Source organism: Megalops cyprinoides, chromosome 8, assembly GCF_013368585.1.
Source record: "Megalops cyprinoides isolate fMegCyp1 chromosome 8, fMegCyp1.pri, whole genome shotgun sequence".
NCBI lineage: Eukaryota > Metazoa > Chordata > Actinopteri > Elopiformes > Megalopidae > Megalops > Megalops cyprinoides.
The window spans coordinates 1,848,529-1,873,312 of NC_050590.1; the positions used below are offsets into that span (position 1 = coordinate 1,848,529).

Genomic DNA, 24,784 nt, shown 5'->3' on the forward strand with positions numbered 1-24,784 from the left:
GGTCAGTGTTTATGGGATGTCTGAGCCAACACCAATCTGAGGCCTTTCCCTCCAGCCAGTCTGTCACTCAGGTGATTCCAAGAAATAACCACATTGTAACAGGAAGAGGCGTGCCAACAGTGAGGTGAAGTTGGGTGCTCTGGTATTCATTCAGCAGATACCTGTAGGTCCGGGGTCAGTTTTCATGTCTGGTTTTGATTTACATGCGAAGATGTTCCTGCCTCGTGACTGCCAGTGTTTGTTGAGATGAAGGGGCGCTCGGAGGTGAGCACAGTGATTGGCTGAGGAGGGGGTTTCCCTGCCTCTGTATCTCTGTAAACACATACAGCTCTCTCAGCCAGGTCCCTCCAGCTCCTATTTCCCCTTTGGCCCGGATGAGCGAGGCAGGGATTATTTGGGCCAAGAAGCCGTCTGACAGCAAAGTCAAGAGGATCCGTTTCTTATTTGAGAGCGTTGATGTGTCTGATAGCGGTGGCAGACAGCGCTGAAGAACAGACACAAAGGCTCCTCGGCTCCACGTGCCACACAGCTGACATCCTCACCTGAGCGTTTCCCACCCTGCGGCGTTAGACACACGTCTTCCCCAGACATGTCCGTCCCCATCACCTCTCTGCAAACGAAATTCGATCGACCTCCGAGGAATGTTGACCAGGTTTTTTTCTCTCGTTTTTTTTCCTACTGTGGAGCCAGATCTTCCCATCTCATGAACTTGAAACGTCTGGACCGGCGCTTAAAACCGGTTTCATCAAATCCGTACAAGCCTTGGGTGCTGAGGGTTTTTTTTTTTCTCTGGAAGTTTGTTTTTCGTTGGATGCATGTAGTGAAACTGAAACGTTTAGCCCGTAGCATTGTGTAGCCTGATGTTTTTCTGTGGGTAGAGGGATGAATGAGTCCTTACAACTTGAGCTCCCTGCACACTGCATGCCTCCCCCCCCCCCCCACTGCGGCCTCTGAGACGAAACCTCGTGCTTTTTCCCTAGCTCCCACAGGCCACCAGGGTATCAGGTTTGTTTGGGAGGAGCAGAGAGGGGCGGAGAATCAGGGGCCGCCGGAGGAAAGGGGCTTAAATAATGTGCAGGGTAATGCATAACTATGCATAGAGAGCCATGCACGTGTGTACACACTCATGCATCTGTACACGTATGCATGCGATGCGTGCACATCTCAGAACAGGCTGTCCCACGCTCCTCCAGCTGTCTGCAGCCCCCTCAAGCAGTGGGATCGGTGAAGGGGCCTTTTTGTGAGAGCAGGGCTGGGCACGTAACCTGTTGACATTATGTTAACATTACATTTGCTCCTTACTACTACACCACACTGCTGCTCCTTACTGCTACACCACACTGTTGCTCCTTACCGCTACACCACACTGTTGCTCCTTACCGCTACACCACACTGCTGCTCCTTACCGCTACACCACACTGCTGCTCCTTACAGTTACACCACACTGCTGCTCCTTACCGCTATACCACACTGCTGCTCCTTACCGCTACACCACACTGCTGCTCCTTACCGCTACACCACACTGTTGCTCCTTACCGCTACACCACGCTGCTGCTCCTTACCGCTACACCACGCTGCTGCTCCTTACCGCTACACCACGCTGTTGCTCCTTACCGCTACACCACGCTGCTGCTCCTTACCGCTACACCACGCTGCTGCTCCTTACCGCTACACCACGCTGCTGCTCCTTACCGCTACACCACGCTGCTGCTCCTTACCGCTACACCACGCTGCTGCTCTAATACTCTAGACACTGTGCAGGCGTGTTTTTGTGAGGACAGACCGTTGCTGGCCTACTTTCTACTTTCTTAGACTCCAGCAGCTTTGTTTTGGTTTTCTTCCTGCCCCCACCCCTCCCCTTTATGAGACACAGCAGTAAAACACGCCTTTGTTATATCTGCACTGTTCACACCACACCCCGAAAACCAGCGCAGCATTCAGTGGTCCACCTTGCAGTCATGTTAAAGGCAGCGTGCCTGGCAGATGTGTATTTGTGTGTGTGTGTGTGTGTGTGTGTGTGTGTGTGTGTGTGTGTGTGTGTGTGTGTATCTGTGTGTGCGTGGGCGGGTGGGTGTGCAAAACCAAGATGATTCTTGTTGGCAGCCTGATTGTCTGGGCCAGAGTTTCCTTGTTTTTCAATACCTGCACCCCTACCTCTTTGTTTTTGTAAGCAATGCGGTTTATTTTCCTCCCGGGAGAACCTGAGAAACCCATCGATGAGAGTGTCAGCGTTATACGCCTGTGCCACCGCCAGCGAGAGACGTGCCGGTGTCACACAGCTCTCCCGTGTTGTGTTCAAACACGTGCTGTTTACCGCCAGCAGACCTGGCGGAGTCTCCAGCCGCTCAGGTCTGAAGGGAGAAGAAACAAATCAATATCCCGTGTGACTCACGGAAGGAGAGGGGAAAGTAGGGGAGGAGCTGCCCACAGCAGCTGCTCCTCGCTGTCCCTGCGGAAGGGGGCGGGGCCGGCGTGGCCTTGCTTGCTGACTGGCACAGCGGCAAGGTCACGGTCGACGTAGGCTGTGTCACATGCTCCTCTGCGCCTGACGGCTGGGGAGTCACGCTTAACCCCCCCGCCACTCTACCCAAGCGTGCCAGGCAGGGCGTGCGCCACTGTGGTTTGGGGGGATGGAGTGGGGGTGGGGCGACGGGGGCCAGGCGGAGGTCTGTTTGATGTATGATATGACTAGGGGCCCTGGTTGGATCTACAGAGAGCAGAATATGGAAACCCCTACCACCCCCCCTCAGCTGTAAGCGTCTCATGTTTGCCTTCCTTTCCTCCATTTCTGCCACCAGTAGCAACAACAGAAAACAGCTGGGGGCTTGTGATGGGAGGGGCTTTCACATGCTATTGAACGTCTGTCTGTTTAGAACCAATCGTAACGTTTTTCAGCAGAGGGTGGCCTGCTGATTGGCACATCTGGGTGATTAGCGACGGGTGGGAGCTGCACTCGCTTTGAGATCCGTTGTGCGACAATTTCCCATTACCACAGGAAACTGTACGGTTAAGGAGTCCTAATCGTTAGTACATAACTTGTTCGAGAGTTCCTGGGCCGGGAGGGGAGTCCATTTGCGCTTTCAGGAGAACTTTTGTATGAAAAGCCTTTTGTGTTTCTTGCAGTTTTCATGCGGTAATGGCGGAGTGCGGGAACACACTTATCGCCCTGGTGCCTCTCGCCAGGACGCACCTGTCTCCCTGGCGACAGCAGGAGCTTTGGGATGGTTTGCATAGTAACCGGATCCCGTGGTGCCGCTGGACACAGGGAGATGGCGTCGTCTCTGTGCCACCGGCTGTTTTTACCTCTGTCGTTCTTCTGACAAATAAGCTGTTTTTCAGCTGCCGACCTTTATGGCTTTCATAAAGAGGCAGCCACTGAATGAGCCGGCACTGTGTAAGAGCAGCCATGTGAATACAGCAGAATTAACCAGCTCTTCTGTGTTGACTCATTAAACTGCCTGAAAAGTCTTTAATATAGTTTTGTAAGTGGATCATTTCATTTTCAGAACATGTTTTTGAGAATTTTTTGTTTCCTTGAACTTTTGAGAACTGAAGTTGTGAGTGTATTACAAAATTGAATTTTGAGCAATTTTAAACTTAAATTTTAAACTTTTAAAATCTGATGGGAAATGTCAAAAAAGTATCCATCCCTTCCATTTTTGAGTATGGAGGGGATGGACTTTGTTCAGTGGAGTTCCTCATGGCACCCTTCCTGGTCCCATACAAGTCTTTCACTTTCTGTGCATTGTATGGTTATTATCCAGCTGACCATGGGGTATTCAATGCCAGCAGACATTATTTTATTTATTTTTGTAAGTTCTGGTTCCTAAACTCTGGGCTGGGCCCCCCTTGTAGGTCGTGAGAAGAGCCAGTGAAGGTCAAGAGATGGTGGTGAAAACGACCTGCAAACATTGGCTCACACAGTAATTCATCCATCAAAATTGATCATGCATGCTGTCAACTCTCATATTTTAATGTCATGTTTATATTTTTATTACATGTTTATCCCTTTGGACCTGTAGCTATATTTGTCAGACATCTGAAATTCAGCTGTTTCCCAGCCTTGGGTTGCCATTGCCAGCAATAATAATAATAAAAACTCAAAAGATGTTCATGTTGCTATGCCGAAGGTATGCACACTCTTTTGAAAAGTGTGGAGGTGTGATTAATGATGTGTTAACTTTTTGGGAGCGAAGGGACCCAGTTCCCGGCAATGGCAGGCCGTAGAAGGTTGTTCCGTTTGTTTGCTTGCTGGCTTGGAAAGTTCAGGACCCTCCTGTCCAAGGCCGAGCTCCGGGATTACAGCCGAACGGTCAGTGGGGGTGCCCTGTAGCGCACGCTCTGGCTTTGGTGGCACCGGCTGTGGGAAGGGCTGTGTGGGGGGCAGCGTCCCACTGCCAGCGCTCGCTGATGGAGGGCAGCGAGAGCATCGAGCGTGCTCATTGGATGGAGAACACCGACCATCTGCCGAGCCATCCAGTCAGACGAGGCGAGCAGAAATAGCCTATGCTCATGCGTTCAGGCGCTCAGAGATAACGACAGCAGGTCACAAGGGGCCGGAATTTACCCATCATTCGTTGGGTCTTAGTGCCGTGTCACTGTCACAATGAGAATCCTGGGTTGGACACTCACTCACCACAACAGTCCACAGAAATGTGTTTCATCCTGCCATCAATACCATCAGGGATGGGTTAGGGGTTAGGGAGAGGAACCTACTCTGACCCACTGACCAAGGGGAGGCTCAGGAAGGTGAGCGCTGGACCCCTTTGGGGTGGTCACACCCTTTTTTAATGGTGATATTGGGAGTGGGGGATCAGGAAGGGGGCTTTTTCCCTTCTGTTTTGCTGCAAACCCAATTAAACACCTGGATTTCTGGCACATTTCATAGGAGAGAGAGAGAGAGAGAGAGAGAGAGAGAGAGAAACAGGTAGGAGACCTTTCTGTAGTGACTTGAGGGAGATGCCAGAACTGCTAAGGGCATCTGTCCAAAACCGAAAGAAACCTTTCCCATGAAAGTCCACGGTCAAACGAATCTCATTAATCTGGAGAGGAAGTGTGACGATGTTCAGAGGATACGCACGCAGCTGGCAGCATGGTGTCCTGACTCAGGACTCAGACTGAACTTGTGTTTGTGGGATATCGGGTTCATTTCAAGGTGGGGCACTGCCATTGTATTCCGAAACACTGTATCCCAAGACACTGAACCTGTATCTCTGCGCGAGCCGTTCAGATTGCCCTGAATAAGGAGCTGAATACACTGGTTTAAATACAGTTTCAACTGCTGCACACTGCACTTCCCTCCCCGAGTCTCACTCTCAGTCATTGGCCAGTTGCTGACGGAGGAGGACACTGCCTCTATATTGCAACAGAGCTGGCTGTGTGTCAGTCATGCACCACCATCACAGACCAGAGCAGCAGGCCGGCTTCTCCCTCAGATGGTGTTTCTCTGTCTGTGAGTCTGCAGAGACGCACAGAGCCGAGCAGTTCTGTCTGGCTGTGTGGATCAGGAATCTCTGAGCCTGACCGCGGCGTCTCCGAGAGACGCCACCATTACTGAGCGCTTCTGTCATCCAGCACTTCGCAAATCTGGCGCCCTAACAGGAAATTCTTTATTTTTTGTTCCTTTTAAATATTTCTGGGCTCACCTCCTTTGTTTTTATATTTGTACAAAAGCAGGTGCGCACCATTGTGTAACAGTTAATGTTTAATGACTGTGGCCTGAGGTGGTATGATTTCAGGAGTGGGAGGTTTGGATTTACTCGTTTTATTCTGTACCTCCCTGAGGTAAAAGGTGACGGCGGGGTCATAACCGAAAGTGCTGGTTCAGGTGTGTTCTCACAAACGGGAGAGATGGCCGGCCAGATAACCAGACACGGTCTGAAATCCAGAGGGCAACAGGGTTACTGAGAATCAAGTCAAGGCTGAGCGCTTGGGTGTAAGTCACAAAGTCCTCAACAGCAGCCCTTTCAGGGAAATGAGGTCTTTAGGCTCTTTCTGAAGCTTTAACCATTCTCACATTATCCACTCATTTACTGGTCTTAGGTAAGGCATACAATTTCCAGGTATTTGACTACATCCCAGTGTTTCATTTTGTGTGTATTTACCCTCATCCCATGGCCTTTACATTTGGCTAAATATGTCTCTGTCTCTCTGGCCACGTTTAGCGGTGTCCGGTCCTCACGGTTTATCGCTGAAAGTCAGGGCTGACTGTACGAACCGTGGATCTGCTCAGCCGAGTCTCTGATTGCACTTGTAATTTTTTTTTAAAACCGTTCCTTTGAAGTGTGCCCTTTTTTGGGGATTAGGGGGGTATGCGAATAAGCTCCTGTAATGCTGATTCTTGGCTGGTCCGCACCTGTGTTTTCGCCGTTGCAATTATGTGCCACGCTGCCTGCAGCACCGCACAGAACCCCCACGTAGAAAATATGTGTTTGAAGAGAAGCAGGCTGTCTTTTCTTATTTACTTTTTATTTTTCTTTCTTTCTTTCTCTCCTGGTCACTTAGTGTAAAATCAACTTGACTATGGCACAACCTTCTCCTGTTTTTTGGCATGCGTGGGCACTTTTTGTTCTGTTGAGGTACTGTAACTGTTGAGGAAAATGTTCTGATTTGTATCGTAAACAAAACATTTAGGGGGATATTGTTCATTGATTTCTTGGCCGTTTTGTGAACGCACACATGTGCCCTGACATTTTAGACAGCTTCAAAGTGCACGAGATGGATCAACTCGGCTTTACTACTGTTCCATGCCTGACTGGTCCAGTTCATGTGCCCCCTTCTGGCCAACACGGGCAGTGTGTTGAGAGTGGTGTGGTGTTCTGGGGGCCAGGGGGACAATGGGCATGTTTTTCAGGCTGGTGCCTGTGGGCTTGTTTCCCTGTTCTAAGAGAGTGTGAGTGAGTGAGGCCTGCTGTTTGAAAGAGCTGGTCTTTATACGTCCCCAACGACATCTATGGCAAAACGCGGCACAATGCACTCATTGTGAGCTGCGGAGAAAGCTGAGGCGTTTCAGTCATTTATGAAAGTGTGTGTTTGATGTATGGACCCATGGCTCACAGTTATGTTCCTCTCAGGCACTTCCTGTTTCTGTTTCTCCATTTCCCCTGCCCTCTGGATCATTTCCTGTTCCTCTCCCTTTCCCCCTGCACTCTGAGGCACTTCCTGTTCCTCTTGCTATCCCTTTCCCCCTGCACTCTGAGGCACTTCCTGTTCCTCTTGCTATCCCTTTCCCCCTGCACTCTGAGGCACTTCCTGTTCCTCTTCCTTTCCCTGCCCTCTGAGGCACTTCCTGTTCCTCTTGCTATCCCTTTCCCCCTGCACTCTGAGGCACTTCCTGTTCCTCTTGCTATCCCTTTCCCCCTGCACTCTGAGGCACTTCCTGTTCCTCTTGCTATCCCTTTCCCCCTGCACTCTGAGGCACTTCCTGTTCCTCTTGCTATCCCTGCCCTCTGAGGCACTTCCTGTTCCTCTTGCTATCCCTTTCCCCCTGCACTCTGAGGCACTTCCTGTTCCTCTTGCTATCCCTTTCCCCCTGCACTCTGAGGCACTTCCTGTTCCTCTTGCTATCCCTTTCCCCCTGCACTCTGAGGCACTTCCTGTTCCTCTTCCTTTCCCTGCCCTCTGAGGCACTTCCTGTTCCTCTTGCTATCCCTTTCCCCCTGCACTCTGAGGCACTTCGCTGCTTATATTTGTGTGTACTGATTGCTGATTGCACATTGTTGTGCTTTGAGTTGTTTAAGAATAAACAGAACGTACTGATTACGATACTGATTAGGTTCCTTTCTTTCGTTAGGGTTTTCTCGGGTTTCACGCCACTTATTTTCCCAGCGTTTGTTCTTGTCTCCGTTCCCCCACATGATGTAATGCATTAGAGTGACTGTCCGACTGCCACTCTGATTTCACTTCCTGTACGCGGGGCTCTGACTCCCTCCTAATCCTGATCAGTAGCAGCGAGATGTAGGCTGCTGGGGCAGGCCCGGCCGGGCTCCAGGTGACTCAGTCTCTCTCTGACTCACTCGCTCATCCTGCCCAGACTGATAAGGGGGCTGCCTGTCTGGTACAGGATCAGCGCCGCTGATTCACCGCCAGCTCAGCTGGCCTGTGATAACTTGCCGTGACAGTCAGCTTCACCGCGAGAGTCTCCCAGCCCATCACAGTCACCCTGCCTCAGCAGGGTCACTGTCCATGTGATTGTGTCTGCTAATGGTGGTCAGCTCTGTGGTGGTCTCTCTCTCTCTATGGTGGTCGCTCTCTCTCTGTGGTGGTAGCTCTCTCTCTCTGTGGTGGTCGCTCTGTCTCTATGGTGGTAGCTCTCTCTCTCTCTCTGGTGGTCTCTCTCTCTCTTTGGTAGTAGCTCTCTCTCTGGTGGTCTCTCTCTCTCTGTGGTGGTCCATCTGTCTCTGTGGTGGTAGCTCTCTCTCTGGTGGTCTCTCTCTCTCTGTGGTGGTCCCTCTGTCTCTGTGGTGGTAGCTCTCTCTCTCTGGTGGTCTCTCTCTGCAGTGGTCGCTCTGTCTCTATGGTGGTAGCTCTCTCTCTCTCTGGTGGTCTCTCTCTCTGTGATGGTTCCTCTGTCTCTGTGGTGGTAGCTCTCTCTCTGGTGGTCTCTCTCTCTCTGTGGTGGTAGCTCTCTCTCTCTGGTGGTCTCTCTCTCTGCGGTGGTTGCTGTGTCTCTGTGGTGGTAGCTCTCCCTCTCTCTCTCTCTGTCTGTCTCTCTCTCTCTCTCTCTGTGAGGGTTCCCCTCTCTCTGTGCTGGTCTCTCTCTCTCCCTGGTGGTCTCTCTCTCTTTCTGTGAGGGTCTCTCTCTCTGGTGGTCGCTCTCTCTCTGGTGGTCTCTCTCTCTCTGTGGTGGTCTCTCTCTCTCTCTCTCTCTCTGAGGGTCTTTCTCCCTATAAGGGGCTCTCTCCCTGCATGTATGATTGGCTCATTGCCACCCAAGATTTGGAATAACATGTTTGATTGGCTCATTGCAGCCCAGGGCTTGGAATAGCAAACTTGGTTGGCTCTTTGTGTCTCTGAGGATGCTGTGAACCAGAGGCTCCCCTTAGAAACAGCCCTTGCAAAGGCTGGCTGCCTGCTTTGGTCTTCTTTTGAGCATGACCACAGCCACGTGGAGAAACATTATGTCTTTGTAAGATCTAATCAGATTCTACTTCAAAAGCTGCAGGAAGCTCATCACCACATTAGCATTTTGTTCAGAATGGCGTGTCTTACACGCTGAACTTTAATGCAGAGCAGAGAGCAGGTTTCTCTTGTGTGTTATGAGAGGGGCTGGTTTTGTTTGAGCTCAGAGCAGAGCCAGGTAAAGCTGCTGAGGTGTTCACTCGACCATTAGGTGCAGTGATTGGAAATGAAGATAAATGAGGTTAAACATTAGTGAGGATCACCTGGAGGGCTTTCCACCTGGGGAACTGACCATGTCCTGCAAATGGGTCCCTCTCTCACACTCACACTCACACACACACACACACACACACACACACACACACACACACACACACAGACTCACACTCGTGCACACATAAGCACATGTGAACTTACAAATTCAGCATGCTTTATCTCATATACACACACACACACACACAAACACTCTCAAACACTCTCACACACACACACACTCTCACACACACACACACTCACACACACACACACTCACACACACACACACTCACTCACTCACTCACTCACTCACTCACTCACTCACTCACTCACTCACTCACACACACACACACACACACACACACACACACACTCACACACACTCACACACACTCACACACACACACACACAGACTCACACTCGTGCACACATAAGCACATGTGAACTTACAAATTCAGCATGCTTTATCTCATATACACACCCACACACACAAACACTCAGTTCAGCCAAGTGGCATTGATGAGGGCTCAAACTTTTTTTGAAACCCATAAAAATAAAAATGTTAAGCTACCATAAATAGAATCTGTTTTATTAAACTTTTCCATGTTTCTTGTGTTTTCTTACTCATTCCAAGTGCCTCTGTTTTTTTCCCCTGTTGCTCCATTTCCACCCCCCCCCCCCCCCATCTCTCTCTCTCTCCCTCTCCCTCTCTCTCCCCCACTCCCAAACCCCCCCGCCCCCACAATCTGGGAGGTCCTAGTGAGGGAGATGGATAGGCGGAGAGGGAGAAAAAGAGAGAGGAGAGATGGATGAAAAAGAGGAGGAAAAAATGCTAAATTAAGGGAAGCCCCCTGCAGCCAATCAGATAGTGGGAGGCTGGGGATCATATAGAGGTCTGTGCTCGCCCGAGTGGGTGGGGCCAATTCTGTCATCCGTTCCATTCCGGCTGCCTGCTGATCGCAGAACTCCTCCCCCTCTCCCCCTCCACCAATCACTGAGCCAAACATGCTTTGGGGGGCTGACGCTCCTGACTCCTGATAGGAAACAGGTGGACAGAACGCAACGGCCTGCTCTAAGAAGGCCGCTCCCATATCGGCTCCAAAATGAGTAAAAAAGGACATTAAATTAAATGCAGTCTGAACTGTTGACCCTCCCAGGCTCAGCATTTTTCTAAGCTGGTCTTGGGGACCTGCAGTAAGCCCCAAAACACTCTCTCATTGGCCTCATTGTGTGAAACCCTACACTGGTGAAAGCAGCGCGTTACAATTAAGGGGGGGGGGGTGCCCCTAAATAAATGCCCCGGGTTACCTGGTGGAGAGGTGTTTGCCAGAAGCTGAGATCTGTTTATTTTCCTGTGGGTGCTGATGTTTAAGTATTGGAGACTCGCCTGAATGCGGCGGGTGTCAGAAATGACAGGCGAGTAAATAAACAAAGGATGCTTCCTGGAGATTGCAGGGTAGCGATGCTGAAGAGCTTTAGCTCTGCTCTTTCAGCTGAAGTGGAGCGTGCAGCACTTTGTTCAAAAAAAAAAAAAAAATGTACCCTGTGATCATGTCTGTATGACTGGCATATTCTGAGAGAGAGAGACGCAGGCGGGTACCGTGCCATTCGGTGTGGAAGAGGTAAAGAGGTCGACCTGCGCCCTAGGCAGACGCCATAGAGGCACGTTCCACCAGCCAGGGAGGCACGCCAGTGGTGCCGTTCATGAGGTGACGGCGCTGGGTGATGATGTCAGCAGTGGCAGGTGGTGATGTCACACTTTGGCCCTCCTCTCCCAGCCTCATACGGAGAAGATGAGAATTTGATCCACAGGCAGCTCCTGCCTCCACTCAAGTGTGTGTGTGTGTTTGTGTCTGTGTGTGTGTGTTTGTGTGTGTGTGTGTGTGTGTCTGTGTATGTGTATGTGTGTGTGTGTGTGTGTGTGTGTGTGGATGTGTATGTGTGGATGTGTATGTGTGTGTGTGTGTGTGTGTGTGGGTGGGTGTGTATGTGTGAGTGTGTGAGTGTGTGAGTGGGTGGGTGGGTGTGTATGTGTGTGAGTGTGTGTGAGTGTGTGAGTGTGTGTGAGTGTGTGAGTGTGTGAGTGTGTGTATATGTGTGTGAGTGTGTGAGTGTGTGTGTGTGAGTGTGTGAGTGTGTGTGTGTGTGTGAGTGTGTGTGTGTGTGTGAGTGTGTGAGTGTGTGTGTGTGTGTGTGTGCGAGTGTGTGTGCGAGTGTGTGTGCGAGTGTGTGTGTGTGTGTGTGTGTGTGTGTGTGAGTGTGTGTGTGTGTGTGAGTGTGTGTGTGTGTGAGTGTGTGTGTGTGTGTGTGAGTGTGTGTGTGTGTGTGTGTGTGTGTGTGTGTGTGTGTGTGAGTGTGTGTGAGTGTGTGTGAGTGTGTGTGTGTGTGTCTGTGTCTGTGTGTGTGTGTGTGTGTGTGTGTGTGTGTGTGTGTGTGTGTGTGGAGAGGGAGGGGCCTCCTGTTATGAGGCCGTCATTACAGAGAGTGACAGGTCGTGTTTACGCGTTCTGATATGACCTGATAGCGACACGGGGCCTGGCCGCAAAGCAGGGTGGAGGGCTGATGCAGAACAGAACAGCGTGTTCCTGGGTCAGCTGCCATGGAGACCGGGGCACTCGAGATGCCAGGAGGCTCACTGCAACCCACTGACCTCAGGACAGCTGAGCTGGGCAGTTTTCACAACACTGGCTGTCAGTAGCTGTATGATGTTTTATCATGTGATAAGTTAAATGTTGAAAAAAGATCCTTGTAAGTTTAGGTTTAATATTATAGGAAGTATTTGTAATTGTGTGTATATATATATATGTCTATATATACATATAAACTTGAAGGTTGCTGGTTCAATTCCCTGATGGGGCACTGCTGCTGTACCCCTGGGCAAGGTAATTAACCCACAATTGTCTCAGTAAATATTCACCTGCATAAGTGGATAAAACTGTATAAATGGATAAAAATGTAACCCATCTAAGTGGCTCTGTGTAAGACTTTCTGCTAAATGACAATGATGTGATACAGTGTAATGTTGATGGTATTGATCGTCGCAGCCACGGCCATGCACATTTGCATCGTGTGTACTGTGAAAATGCAAAGCTGTGACATTTTCCATTGCAGTGAGAACCTTCGGTTATGCCGCTGCAAACCCTTCAGGCGAGAGGAGGGGGACAGGCCCTAAAATCCAGCAGAATGCGTTCTCACGGTTCATCGTGCAGAAGGATCCACTCTGTCAGCTGCCATATCTGTGCATTTATAGCTATATTTAAAATAATGTCTTATCCAAAGGAAGGATGTGTTTTTTGAGCCCAAATGCAAAAACACATTAAAAATGGTGGGGAGGGGGGAAGGGATTCTATCACGCAGTCACATCTAGAGAGAGGGAGACAGACAGAGGAGGGGGAGAGACAGAAAGTACATTCTGTTCCAGCAAGCACAACCTGTTTTTCCTCAAATACGGCAGTTCGTGACAGCCAGAATTGGTGGCGATGAACTTGGAGGGTTTCCTGAGCCTAGGAGGCTGTGCTGTCAACTGAAAATAAAAATCCCCCTCATAAAAACACAGCCTCCCCCAGCAGCTAGGGGGAGCACGACTGGCGGGCCTCACTAGGGCTTCCCCTACTCGGACTGGCTGGTTCTGGCTTGGCTCGGTTGAGCCTGAATTGGCCTGGCTGGTTCTGGCTTAGCTCGGTTGATCCTGAATTAGCCTGGCTGGTTCTGGCTTGGCTCGGTTGATCCTGAATTAGCCTGGCTGGTTCTGGCTTGGCTCGGTTGAGCCTGAATTGGACTGGCTGGTTCTGGCTTGGCTCGGTTGATCCTGAATTAGCCTGGCTGGTTCTGGCTTGGCTCGGTTGATCCTGAATTAGCCTGGCTGGTTCTGGCTTGGCTCGGTTGATCCTGAATTGGCCTGGCTGGTTCTGGCTTGGCTCGGTTGATCCTGAATTGGCCTGGCTGGTTCTGGCTTGGCTCGGTTGAGCCTGAATTGGACTGGCTGGTTCTGGCTTGTCCCGGTTGAGCCAGAATTGGTCTGGCTGGTTCTGGCTTGGCTCGGTTGAGCCCTAATTGGCCTGGCTGGTTCTGGCTTGGCTTAGTTTAGCCCGAGTTGGCCTGGCTGGTTCTGGCTTGGCTTGGTTGAGCCCGAATTGGCCTGGCTGGTTCTGGCTTTGCTCGGTTGATCCTGAATTAGCCTGGCTGGTTCTGGCTTGGCTTGGCTGAGGCTGAATTAGCCCGGCTGGTTCTAGCTTGGCTCTGTTGAGCCCGAATAGGTCTGTTAGAGCACTGGTCAAAACAACTGCACTCAGGAAGAAACAAGTGATACAAGCAGCACAAGAGTGAGACCCCTTGAAGCACATGCTTGATCTGGAGTATTTCACTTCCAAATGTTTTAGCCTGCTCCAAATTTGCAGCATCCCCACGTTCCTCTGTCATATCACTTTGCCTTTTGTATCTTTCTGCAGCAGTATTATGCAGGCATTGCTGCTAATCTAGCAGAGTATACAGTCACAGTATACAGAGAGGAAGCGCCTCTGTTTATACAGAATCACATGACCCCTGCCTTTTATCCTGCTGGCTTCTGATCACCAGGCACACACATGCTTGCTTATTTATTTAGTGTGCACGTCACCTTCCAGTGAGCGGCAGAGGTCTGCAGAAAAACAGCAGGACTGCGGTGTTTCCACAACACCTCTCTCCTTGGAGGGGTGGGGGGGGGCAGTCCCCTCTCCCCTCTCCCCTCTCTCCCTCTCATAAGTGCTGAGGAATGTAAGCCGGTTATAAATCCGAGGCAGACACCACTCCTCTGGCACAGTGCCCTGCTGAGAGACCTCCGCAGGACGACGTGGACGGGCTGGCACGGGGAGAGGAGTTAAAGAGCATACCACCAACCCCAACACTGTCATCATCGCCATCCTCACCATCATCATCAGGAGCAGCAGCAAGCACAATGGCCACACATGTGGTGGTGTAGGCCCGAGCCTGGCAGGAAGGGGCGTGTTGTTGTGACTGAAACCCGGGTTAGAGGAAGTGCCAAGCATGCCTGAACTCAGAGACCGGAGCATACCCCCAGAACAAACACCGGCGCGCTCAAAAGTACCTTACATTACTGTACATTACTATCATTTAGCAGATGCTCTTACCCAGAACTACTTGCGTAGGTTACAGTTTTGCCCAAAGGTACAGCAGCAGTGCCCCAGTGTGGAATCAAACCAGCAACCTTCCAGTTACAAGCCCTGCTCCTTACCGCTGCACCACACTGCCCGCCCACAGTACCTGCACATCCCTTTGGGAGAGAGCACATCAGTCTGTAGCAGCTCATCTGCCCTCAGCCACACGCGTGTCTGAGCGGAGGCGGTGTCCTCCCTCCCTGTTAAACATGATTTAAACAAGCGTCCAGGCTGACCTGGGGTCAGCTCCCGCAGCGAACTGTGTCAGAGGAAGTGGCTCATTGGGGTCGGCGAAGGTAGCGGTGTCGCCAGAGGTCACTTCCTGTTCCGAGACGGTACAGGCCCCACGGTGGCTGTAAAACGGGCCGGTCTCTGTGCCCTGCATCCGCTGGGTTAGGGGGTGTCTGGGGGTGCACGGGCTGTCCTGTCCGTCTGGTTCCGGATTGGTGTACTACAACCGCATGCTTTCGTCCCTCACAGGCCGAGCAAGATTAACGACAGCCATTCAATCATCTCATGATCATGTTCTTATTATGATCTTCCATCACGTTAATCACCGCGTCTGGTAGAGCACGTCTCTGATGTGTGGTAATCTGATGGGTGTGTGAGGGGAATGTGCAGGACACAGCAGCTTCATTCACGCTGAGAATTCCAGCATTTCTCTGCATACCCTTCATTTTCTTAAAATCAAATACAACCAGGAATGTGAGTAGAAGGACCTTTCCCCCCCCCAACAGGACAACTTTTTTTTTTTTTTTTTGACAAAGTGCTCTTTGCTCAGTCTTCTCTTTGTGTCATGTTATCCTAACCTGGCTGCTCTCCCTTAGGTTGAAACCATCCTCAAGCTCTGAATGTTTCCTCACTCTTGTAAAGTTTGAACTGTAGATCTGACTGGTGGGGCATAAGAGAAGACAAACTCACAGACAGGTCCTGAAGGATTGTTTCACAACCAGCACAGACGGACACAGTCATCCGTGAGATTACATTACATTATTGTAATTTATCAGACACACTTACCCAGATCTAGTTACATAGCTTACAATTTTATCATTTATACGGCTGGATATTTACTATGGCAATTGTGGGTACAACAGCAGTGCCCCAGCAAGGATTTGAATCAGCAAACTTTCATTTATGGACCCTGCTTCTTACTACTATGCCACACTGCCACCCCAATCTGTCTGCTTTACTGAGTTGTTAGGGAACTGAGTTTGAAGGCTGAGGGCTGTGGGGTTGAACCCAGAATGAGCAAGGTGTGTAATGTGAATGGCTCCTCTAAATATCCAGTGTTCTCCTAAATATCCAGGATTGTATTTAAAGCTCCAGGTTGTGAGTGGTTTCCAGGTGTCTGTAATGGAACCACAGTGTTAAACATGCTCGCCTGCCACCCCCACCCGTGCCTGCTGTATTTGTAATCGTTTTGGCAAAAAATGCCTGCATCTGGAACCACATGCGCGAAATGGCTTGGTAAAATGCTGTCGGCCATATGATGTCACCGGAACATTTTTGATGCTGCGTTCCCTTTCTCTTCCTCTTTTTGTTCCTTTTCCATGGACTCCAGGCGTCTTTTGCCACAGTAACCATCCCAGCCTGGTGCATGGAGACAAGGACTCAGTGCCTCTCTGCCACGCCATGTCCAGCTGACATACTTTTGCGGGAATCTGAGGCTCCACCCCCTCTTGTAATGTCAGGTTTTTTGTGGAATAGCAGCTAACAGGAGGTGTGTCTCTTGTGCCGTGTCAGAGCAGTGTGTCATACGGTGACTCCTGACTCTTTCCATGTAAGCCTCTTTGCAAAATGCCAAAGCCAAGTGCAGCAGGACGGAACATGTCCTACCTGGACAGCGATCAGAAGAATTGGGCCTAAAGCGGGGAGGAGTTGAGCTCTGGTTTGCAGTGATCAGGTGAAACCGGGAACAGGGCTGCACGAGCCAGACCCGGTCCTGCCTGTTGTCCTGCCTCACACGCTTGCAGGAAATCTTTTATTCCTTAATTTGTTTGTTGGTCGTATCCCGGGCAACCAGGGCAGAGGGGGTGATGATGTCATGGACATAAAATGGGAGGAAGAACAAGGCGGTGCGCTCCATTGCGGAGGTCTGCAGGAGTTTCTCTTTTGGATTGGATACGCCAACTTCCTGTGTGTTTCTCTCTTCCTGCGGGTAGACTACTGATGATGGCAGCATTGTGGTGTGGTGTTTAAGCAACTGAGGCAGTGATCCAGAAGTTGCAGTTGACATTCCTGTTGTTGTAATTACTAGCTGTGTAAGTGGATGTTTATATAAACAACAGGTAATGCTCCAATTGATCACAAATCTTCTCTTGGCCTTTTCTACCTCTGTGTCCTCTAGTGGTTAAACAAGTTTACTGCAGCATTGGTCCAGGCAGCAAAGGACACTGCTGTGTCAATGTCTTGCAAATAAATGAGACAAGTCGCTCTCAGTAAGGTTGCCTGCAAACTAAATGATGATGCAAGGAAACCCTAAATCACTGTTTTGATTACTAGACTTGACAAGGAAAACCGTACATGACATTAAATCCACCATGGTTAGAATGAGTTTTCAAAGAACCAGCCTCACACCTTTGGCCAGACGTAACGGCAGAAAAGCGTAGTGTGCATTTCACGTTGTTTTGAATTCGTGGATGAGGGTTTTTGCTCATTTGAAATAATCCAGTAACGCATCAGTCTGCTCTAAAAACAACAATTCAGATGAATTCACATTAACAAAAACTATACTGTTTGTATAATTAATGTTTATTTGCCGACAGTCTCCCCTCCTGGCAGCTGTGAGTTTACCCCGTGCTTACTCTATACCGAGCTGAGTCAGACGTAGCATCCAGAACTCATGTTTAAAAGCAAGTTTCGGATTGACTTCTGTAAACATAGATGCAGAACTGGCAGGAGTGTTAAAGTCAGGGGTCAAACATGTAGACCAATAAAAGGGGTTTCTTGGTTTCATTCACTGTCATTTGATTGAATAAAATAGTAGTGTAGTTGCAAAAAATTAGATCTGCGTTTTTGTTGGGGGGCAGGAGGGATAGACAGATGAACTTCTGTAATTTACTTTATTGTGAAATGTTGAGTTACAGCAAAAAAAAACAAAAAACAAAAAAAAAAAAAAAAAAAATATATATATATATATTAGTTTAAAAAGTTAAAAAATGAAGTTATTTCACCTTAAATATATATATATATATTAGTTTAAAAAGTTTTAAAAAAAAGTTATTTCACCTTAAAGTGGTTCTAAAGTGGTGAAATGACTATGAGGAGGATGTTTGTCATTAGGTTGTAGTTTCACCCTATTTACAAACTGCAAAAGAAAAAAAAAAAAAAAACAGCTCGTAGATTTCTGTATAAAAACGTGAAGCAGATGTCGGGATTGTTTTAGATATATTAGCAGCACATAAAACGTGCTTACAAGTTAAGAAAATTGGGACAGTCCCATGAAAGATGACGTTAATAGATCTGAAATATCATGTTAATAGTGTTTAAACGGCGGGTTACGGTAAATGTAAAGCCGTTTCATTTTTAGAATGTTTTGAGCCCCTTTGTTTTGAGGACTTTGTAATATGATTGGGCATACCAGTGATGGTTGTAATTATAGTATAGAAATTGCGGGATTTAGTGTACTCGTGTGTAAGGGCTGGTTGTCGTTATTGTATAGAGTGTTTTAGGATATAGTGTACCACCTCGCAGCTGTATGGCTGGCTGCTTGGCTCTAACGGCTGTGAGTCATAAACAAGTTACTATGGGGATAATGGTAACTCGGTTAAATTAATCTACATAATGTTTCCGATCGAGACCCTGACAGCAGCTACCGCAGATGACACAATGGCGACTGTTTTAACGGGAAATTGAGGAAATGGAGTTAATTTAATGCGAGCTGGAAATGACTAAATTACAGCACTGGAACTGAGAGGAATTCTCCATACACCCGTACGAAGGAACGAGAGCCATCATTTTAAAAATGACATTTTTGATGATCGGAGTCGGGTTGTTTTTCGTCCGTTACAGTTTTCCAAAAACATGGATGCAGACTGCATCATGTAGAACCGTTCCTGAAGGTACCTTGTGGCTGTTCACGAGTAAAGGGGGGGGTCTAATTACCATGGTTACAGCCCCCTCCCCACTCCGCAGTACAGATTGTTTACCACACTTTCTGCTCCAGTCAGCTGCATGTCAATCATCGGGCTCCGCCCCCTACTCGCTTGCTATTGGTGTAAAGCAGTGTCCCTCCCAGTTACGCTAACCCCGTCGCCCCCCACCACCGTAATGAATGAACAGGATGTATTGGCCTGCTCCAGGGTATACATTTACTGGCACGATGCACACATAGCTGGATGTGTAAAAACAATAAATGTATAGGTTTAAATAAAATACACGATAAAGGTTTTATCATATCAATTTAAAGTCTTTTGAAGGCTATTCCACGACAGACAACAGGGTTTGCTCCTATGCTGAAAATAGCACGTTCGAACATGACGTCCTTCTCTGACATGACAAAGCGAGACTGACTGTTCAGGTTTCAGTTCCATTGTAGTTCAGTAGCAGTTGCTCGGTTATGTTCTCAAAAACGTGGATCTAATGTGTGCTTTTTGGATACTGTTTTTAAAAATAGCCTAGTTGTAGCCATAGTTGTTGGGCGGGAGCTTTACTGGCAGTATACTGGCCTCATCATAACGACATTAACGCAGCAAAGGAACGCTAAGGACATGATGGATTTCAGAATGCAGTTTGGAAGATGTTCAGTTCAGACCCAGCTAAAACTCTGCACCTCCTTAAATGCGTCTTCTGTTGTACAGGAAATGGTGTCCATTTCATCCTAATGCAGCCCGCTGTAACGGAAGCGCCTAAGTCAGACCAGTGAGAAAGTAGGGCATTCTTGCGCTAATACTGGTGTTTTCCTACCTGGCGCCGTGACCCGAATCAGTGTTTCTGCCCCTGTTACAATGTCCTCTTATTTAGAGTGATAGCCGAGTTCCCACTGAGAATTATTTGCAACGCGGCTTTCTTCAATTCGTGGAGCAGAGCTCGTAAGCGTCGGACTGGACCGGCCCTGCGTGTGTTATTCACACAAACTAGGCTGTCTCAAGCGCAACATATGCGATAGATCGCGGTAATGGAGGATTAAAAAGCAAATGTCCACTATTATGTAGCAGCAATCCTGACGACAACGTAGATTTATATCCATTCGAAATTGTACGGATATAAATCTGCGACGGTTAACCTTGAGCTGAAGCTGTGGGAATTGTTAATATGTGTTTAGTGGGAGAGTTGTTTTTATGAAATAGGCCTACATTTAACGAGTTTTGACGACTAATTACAAGCCCACTTTTACGTGTGAAAACTGAGAAAACACAAAAATTGCTTTTAGCTAGCTCAAATGTAAAATTCTGCTGTGGTGGTTTAGAACATTTTTAGGCCATGTCAGTAGCTTCCTCTGGTAATATTATTTCATACAGCAAGCAAATAAAAAATCTACGAGGGGATATATTTGTAAAGTTTACATTATAGGCCTACATAAATTATCATTTTATTATCAATTGCTACATGTGCAAATGTGTTAATGTTGTTTTTTGTGATTGTTTAAAGCAGGCAGTACCTTACCTCAGTCCCTGGTTTGGGCTTTAAATATTTTGATCAAAACAACACAGATCTTTTTTTAAAAAGCCTGTTTGCGTGTTCATGTTCCTTTAAGAGCTCGTTAGCGGGACAGACGAGAACGTGCCCCAGGGAACGCTTTTACCGGTAGTCTGAAAGGCGGGGTGCCACTTAAAACGGCCGCGTTAGATTCGGGTGCATTTTTCGCTGTACTCTCCTGTTTCTAGCGTTCACCTCCACGCCTGTTTCTCGGTGAGGGGTGACATGCGGCGGGAGCGCCCGCGACTGCGTTACTTTCCTCGTGATGATACTTGTTTCCATTAGCGCAGCTGCGTATGAGTTTGCCGTTAGCGGGAAACAACGGGCAAACAAACCTTAACATTATAGCAGCGCGTTTTTGGAAATAAGCAAAATTTAAAATATACACTTGGTTATTAGTTTTTGTGAGAGTACTGTCTTTAAGTGGTTGTCAACTGAATCCTGCCGGGCTGGAGTCACAGGACGGCACAGAGAGCCAGCACAAACGATGTCTGAGGAAGGCCTCTATCCTTCTGTCCTCAGCCTCAGAGGGATTCATCTGCTCCTCTGTCCCGCTGCCAAGCACACAAAAGTGTTTTCCCTGGTCGAGCAAATGCCCCTGCGGAGCAGAATTTGGGGGCATTTTAAACACCTGTGTCCGTTACGTGAAAAAATCCACCTTAAGCAGGTGTCAGCTTACACAGCACGCATCAGGACCCCGCCTCGATTTGCGGGTGCCCCCGTTTTTTTGACAGCTGGTGATTGATTGACGCACAGGTGGCTGCGCTTTGAGTGAAAGCCACCTGCTCGTCGGCAGCCCCCCCCCAGCCCCCCCACTCCGTGTTTGGATAAGCTAGTTTAACGCTCTTCCTCGCTGGCCCGAAACAGCCCCAGGAGCCGGAGAGGTCCTGGTATTCTTGGCATGTTTGGTGGAATTGTGTCCGGTGAAAGTTTGCTCTGGAGCAGACAGCTGTGATTAAGAGCCTCTGGAATGGATCGTGCGCCTGGATTCCTCTGCGCTTTAACCTGGGAATTCATTAACAGGTGAACGTGATGCCGAGCACGCCACATCACCGCCTCATCAGGGGCCCTTCTCCAACTTTATATCATCCTGTTGTCAATTATGATTAGAGTTCTTCTTTATTTCATTAATTTCCTCTCTATTTGTTTAGTACTGTTCATTCCAGGTTTGTACAGCGCATCACCAGTGTTTGAAAGTTTTAACAGAATAGGCCAGTGCTGTCATGGTGAAATGCCTGTATTTCTGCCTCTTTGGCTGTGTGTTTTTCTAGGCTGAGTAAAGTTTTGGGCTCTCATTGGTGTGGAGGCAACCAAATTGACATTCTCTTCCCCAAGTTTGCTCCTGGCGGAACGTTCTAGAGATTTTTTTTTTTTTTTTTTTTTTACACACTGCAGCACGCTGGCTCGCAGTGGTGCCACCCGAATAATGAGCAATGGCTTCCAACCGGCTCTGTGTTTATAGCATTATCAGAATCCTGTTCCAGCCGCATGGCAGTTTTATTTGTTTATTTTTTTTAAGTAATGAAACTGCGGAGTTGTGCAGATCTGAACTGATACTGCAAACGCAGAAAACGTCGAGTTCTGTGAAATGGTCTGAGAGTCCGGGTCTTTCCAAGAAAGTGTGGTAGAGCGGCAGGGTTGCCTGGAAGGGGGGAGCCTCTTGCTTGGGCCCTTTGGCGGAGATGCCGCGCACTGTAACTGCAGCGAGCGGCCACTGCGGTTCGGTCCCATGTATGTCCTCACTGAGGGACAGGCTCCCCCGGCACCCCCACCCCAACTCTGAGTGGCTGTCAGGAGGGGAATCCCGCAGCTGTGAAGAAAAACAGACGTGGCCGGTCGGATTATGTTTTCATCCCTTTTCCAGGCGGTTGTGTAACTTTAAACGGGTCTCGGAGAACCAGACTGATGGACAGTATCTGCCTTTTATTGTTTTTTTGGGTTTAATGGAAACACTGTGAGAGTTTTTGGAAGAGAACCTGTGTTCCTCAGAGACAGTGCTGCTGTAGTCTCTGCTGCCTGGCTGATTGTTTTCTCAGGGGCGGTGCGCACTGGGCGCTGTTGTGTGGACGGTGTGATTTAGGGATTCAAGCTGAATGTGATCAGACAGGCTCTTTCACAGGATGTATCCATTCCCTGATCTGTAAAACATCTGGCGTTCCGAACCCTCTGCGATACAGCAGAGAGTGCCGTCAGAGCTGAAGAGCACATGCTCGCCTTTAATCTCTCCAAAATGACATGATCAGATTGGATCCATCCGAGTTTGGCACCGCTGGGATCGTGCTGCTTTTGTGGGATGGAGTCTGTCTTTCGTGGAATGATGTGATCAGTTTGGGCTAATTTGAGTGCGACTTTACAGCTGCCCTTTTATCTAAGAGAGTGATTCTCTGACTGTCCTGCCCACGCTGCATATTAAATCAAGTCTTGGTTGTGGGAGACCACCCATGAGCTCTGCATCAGACCACTTAGCTCAAGACATGGACTCCTGAGGTATCCCTTTCTAATCTGATTGGCCTGAAGTATCCCCCTGTAATCTGATTGGCCTTCTCGTCATCCAGTAGCTCCCTATTGCCCTGCTCCCTGCTGATGGGGGGAATCCACAGTTCCTGGGGTCAATGTAGACAGAGCTGTGGGATGTGGGTGCGTAAAAAGAACTGTGTGGGGTGGCTGTTAGCAAAATGAAACAAAAAAATAAAGCACCCATGACCCGGCGTCAGGAGGCAGGAGAAGGGGGGTTGGACAGTGCCAAAGAGTGTTTTTCCCTTCCTGTAAAGGGGGGGGGGGGGGAGATTTGGGTGGACGGGCATGTTTGGAATTTCTCCTCATTGAAGGATTTGTGGAAACGATTTTGTGATTCTGTGTGAAACCCATTTTAGCTTTACTTGGGTGCCCCCTTTTGGTAGAAGTGCAGGAAATTAATGATTTCCTGTTTTGTTCTTTCCTCTTCCTTTTCACATCATAAAAGGCCTGTTTTGACAATGAAATCAATGATGATTAATCCACAAATAATATAACATATTTGGATGTTTGGAAATAACTGTCTTTCAGGAAACTGGGGGTTATCAGTCCTGTTTATTTTAGGGGCTATGCCCTGAGTTTATCAAAAGATATAATTACTGAAGTTGGACAGAATCTTGGACGCCTCTTTCTTTAATAACCACATCAAGGCAATGAAATGTCTTTGTGATTATTTAAGGAAGTGGAGACTACTGTGCCAGTTCCTGTGGTAACTGCAGCCCCTCCCGCTAAGCGGCTGTGAATCTGTCATCCCCTCTGAGTGCACCATCAGAGCTCACACAGGATGTCAGCTCAGCGTGTCAGTGTGGGTTCAGCCTTATAATGACTGAAAATGCACAGAATTTAAAGGATTCAGAAAATTCTGAGTGAGAAAGCAACCCCCCATCCCTCCCCACTGTTGTCTGGGCCTTTTTTTCTGGCTCTTTGCAGGAGAAGGATCTGGATAAAGACGGGCACATCTGCCCCAGAGTGATGGGTCTGTCCAAAGTGATCCTGTCCCAAATTCTCCGTCCCCATCCCCAGCCTCACCCCTCACTGCGGCGCTGCAAACAGCCTCATCCCTGAGCCCTCGTCCTGAACTGAAAAGGTGTTTTCAGAGAGAAGCTGGAGGGAGGCTGAGGGACATGGCAGCGGCTTGGAGCTGTTTACCCCTGGGTTTGCTGTGCAGCAGTGCTGTGGTGGCGTGTTTTTGGACCACCTCCTTCTCAGTAAATGTTCAGTTGGGGTTCTGCAGCGGTTTCCCTCACGGTCGCTGTACAGAGGACAAGCCTCTGGTGGAGAAACCCGCCCGAAACCCGGCTTACATACGCAGCGGTATTGTGCGTGTCATCGTTTGTCGTTTGGATTAATTACGCCGATAAACACATTAGTCAGGTGGCCTAATGGCTGGGAGCGCCGTCCCGCGCAGTGCGAGGCGGTAAATCAGAGTGGAGGAATCTCCTTCAGACGCACGTCTCTGCCCACGCCAAGCGTTCTGGGCGCTGTGCCAGGCGCTGGTTGCCGGGAGATGGGAGCACTGCAGCTCTTGACGGGCCTGTCGCACGGCAGCTCGGAGTCCCCTCTCACCTGGAGATGCCATAGTGCAGCCGGTAAGGAGACCTACAGCCCCTACCCCACCCTGAAAAGCACCCCCCACCCCTCACCGTTCTGTGTTGATCCCCTTCCCAGTTGGGGCCAGGTGAGGTCAAGCCCCAGATTGATAAGCCAGGTCAGGCTGGGGTCAGGCCCGGGATAAGGCCTTCTCCTGCCGGTGACCCCACCCACAGGTGTCACTCCCATGGGGCCATGCAGGGGATTATTGGAAATTACTCATAAGTAGGCGTAATGCCATTTAGGTCCTAAACATATTACAGGCCTTGCTAGGTGTGTACACCTGCAGCTTGCAGTTGATTGCAGTTTAAAAGTGCCGTTCGGTCATCTCACTGGCTGGCTTGTGGAGTGGTGTTGCTGCAAGTGAAAGTGGTACTTTTCGAGGTTTTCTTGTGAAATGGACTAGGCCGTGCTGCTGTTGCACTAAGCCCAACACCAGACCCTGAGTGCCCTTTTGGGTCAGGCTGTACTCAGCGCCAGGAAACTCAGCTGACCCAGGGGATGCTTAGCCTCT

General features: G+C 49.0%; 1 protein-coding gene across 1 annotated transcript in view; it reads left to right on the forward strand.

The window, feature by feature from the left end:
* Positions 1 to 24,784, forward strand: part of igf1ra (insulin-like growth factor 1a receptor) — a 99,422-nt gene that overhangs the window by 44,124 nt on the left and 30,514 nt on the right. The gene's annotated exons all lie outside the window — the stretch shown is intronic.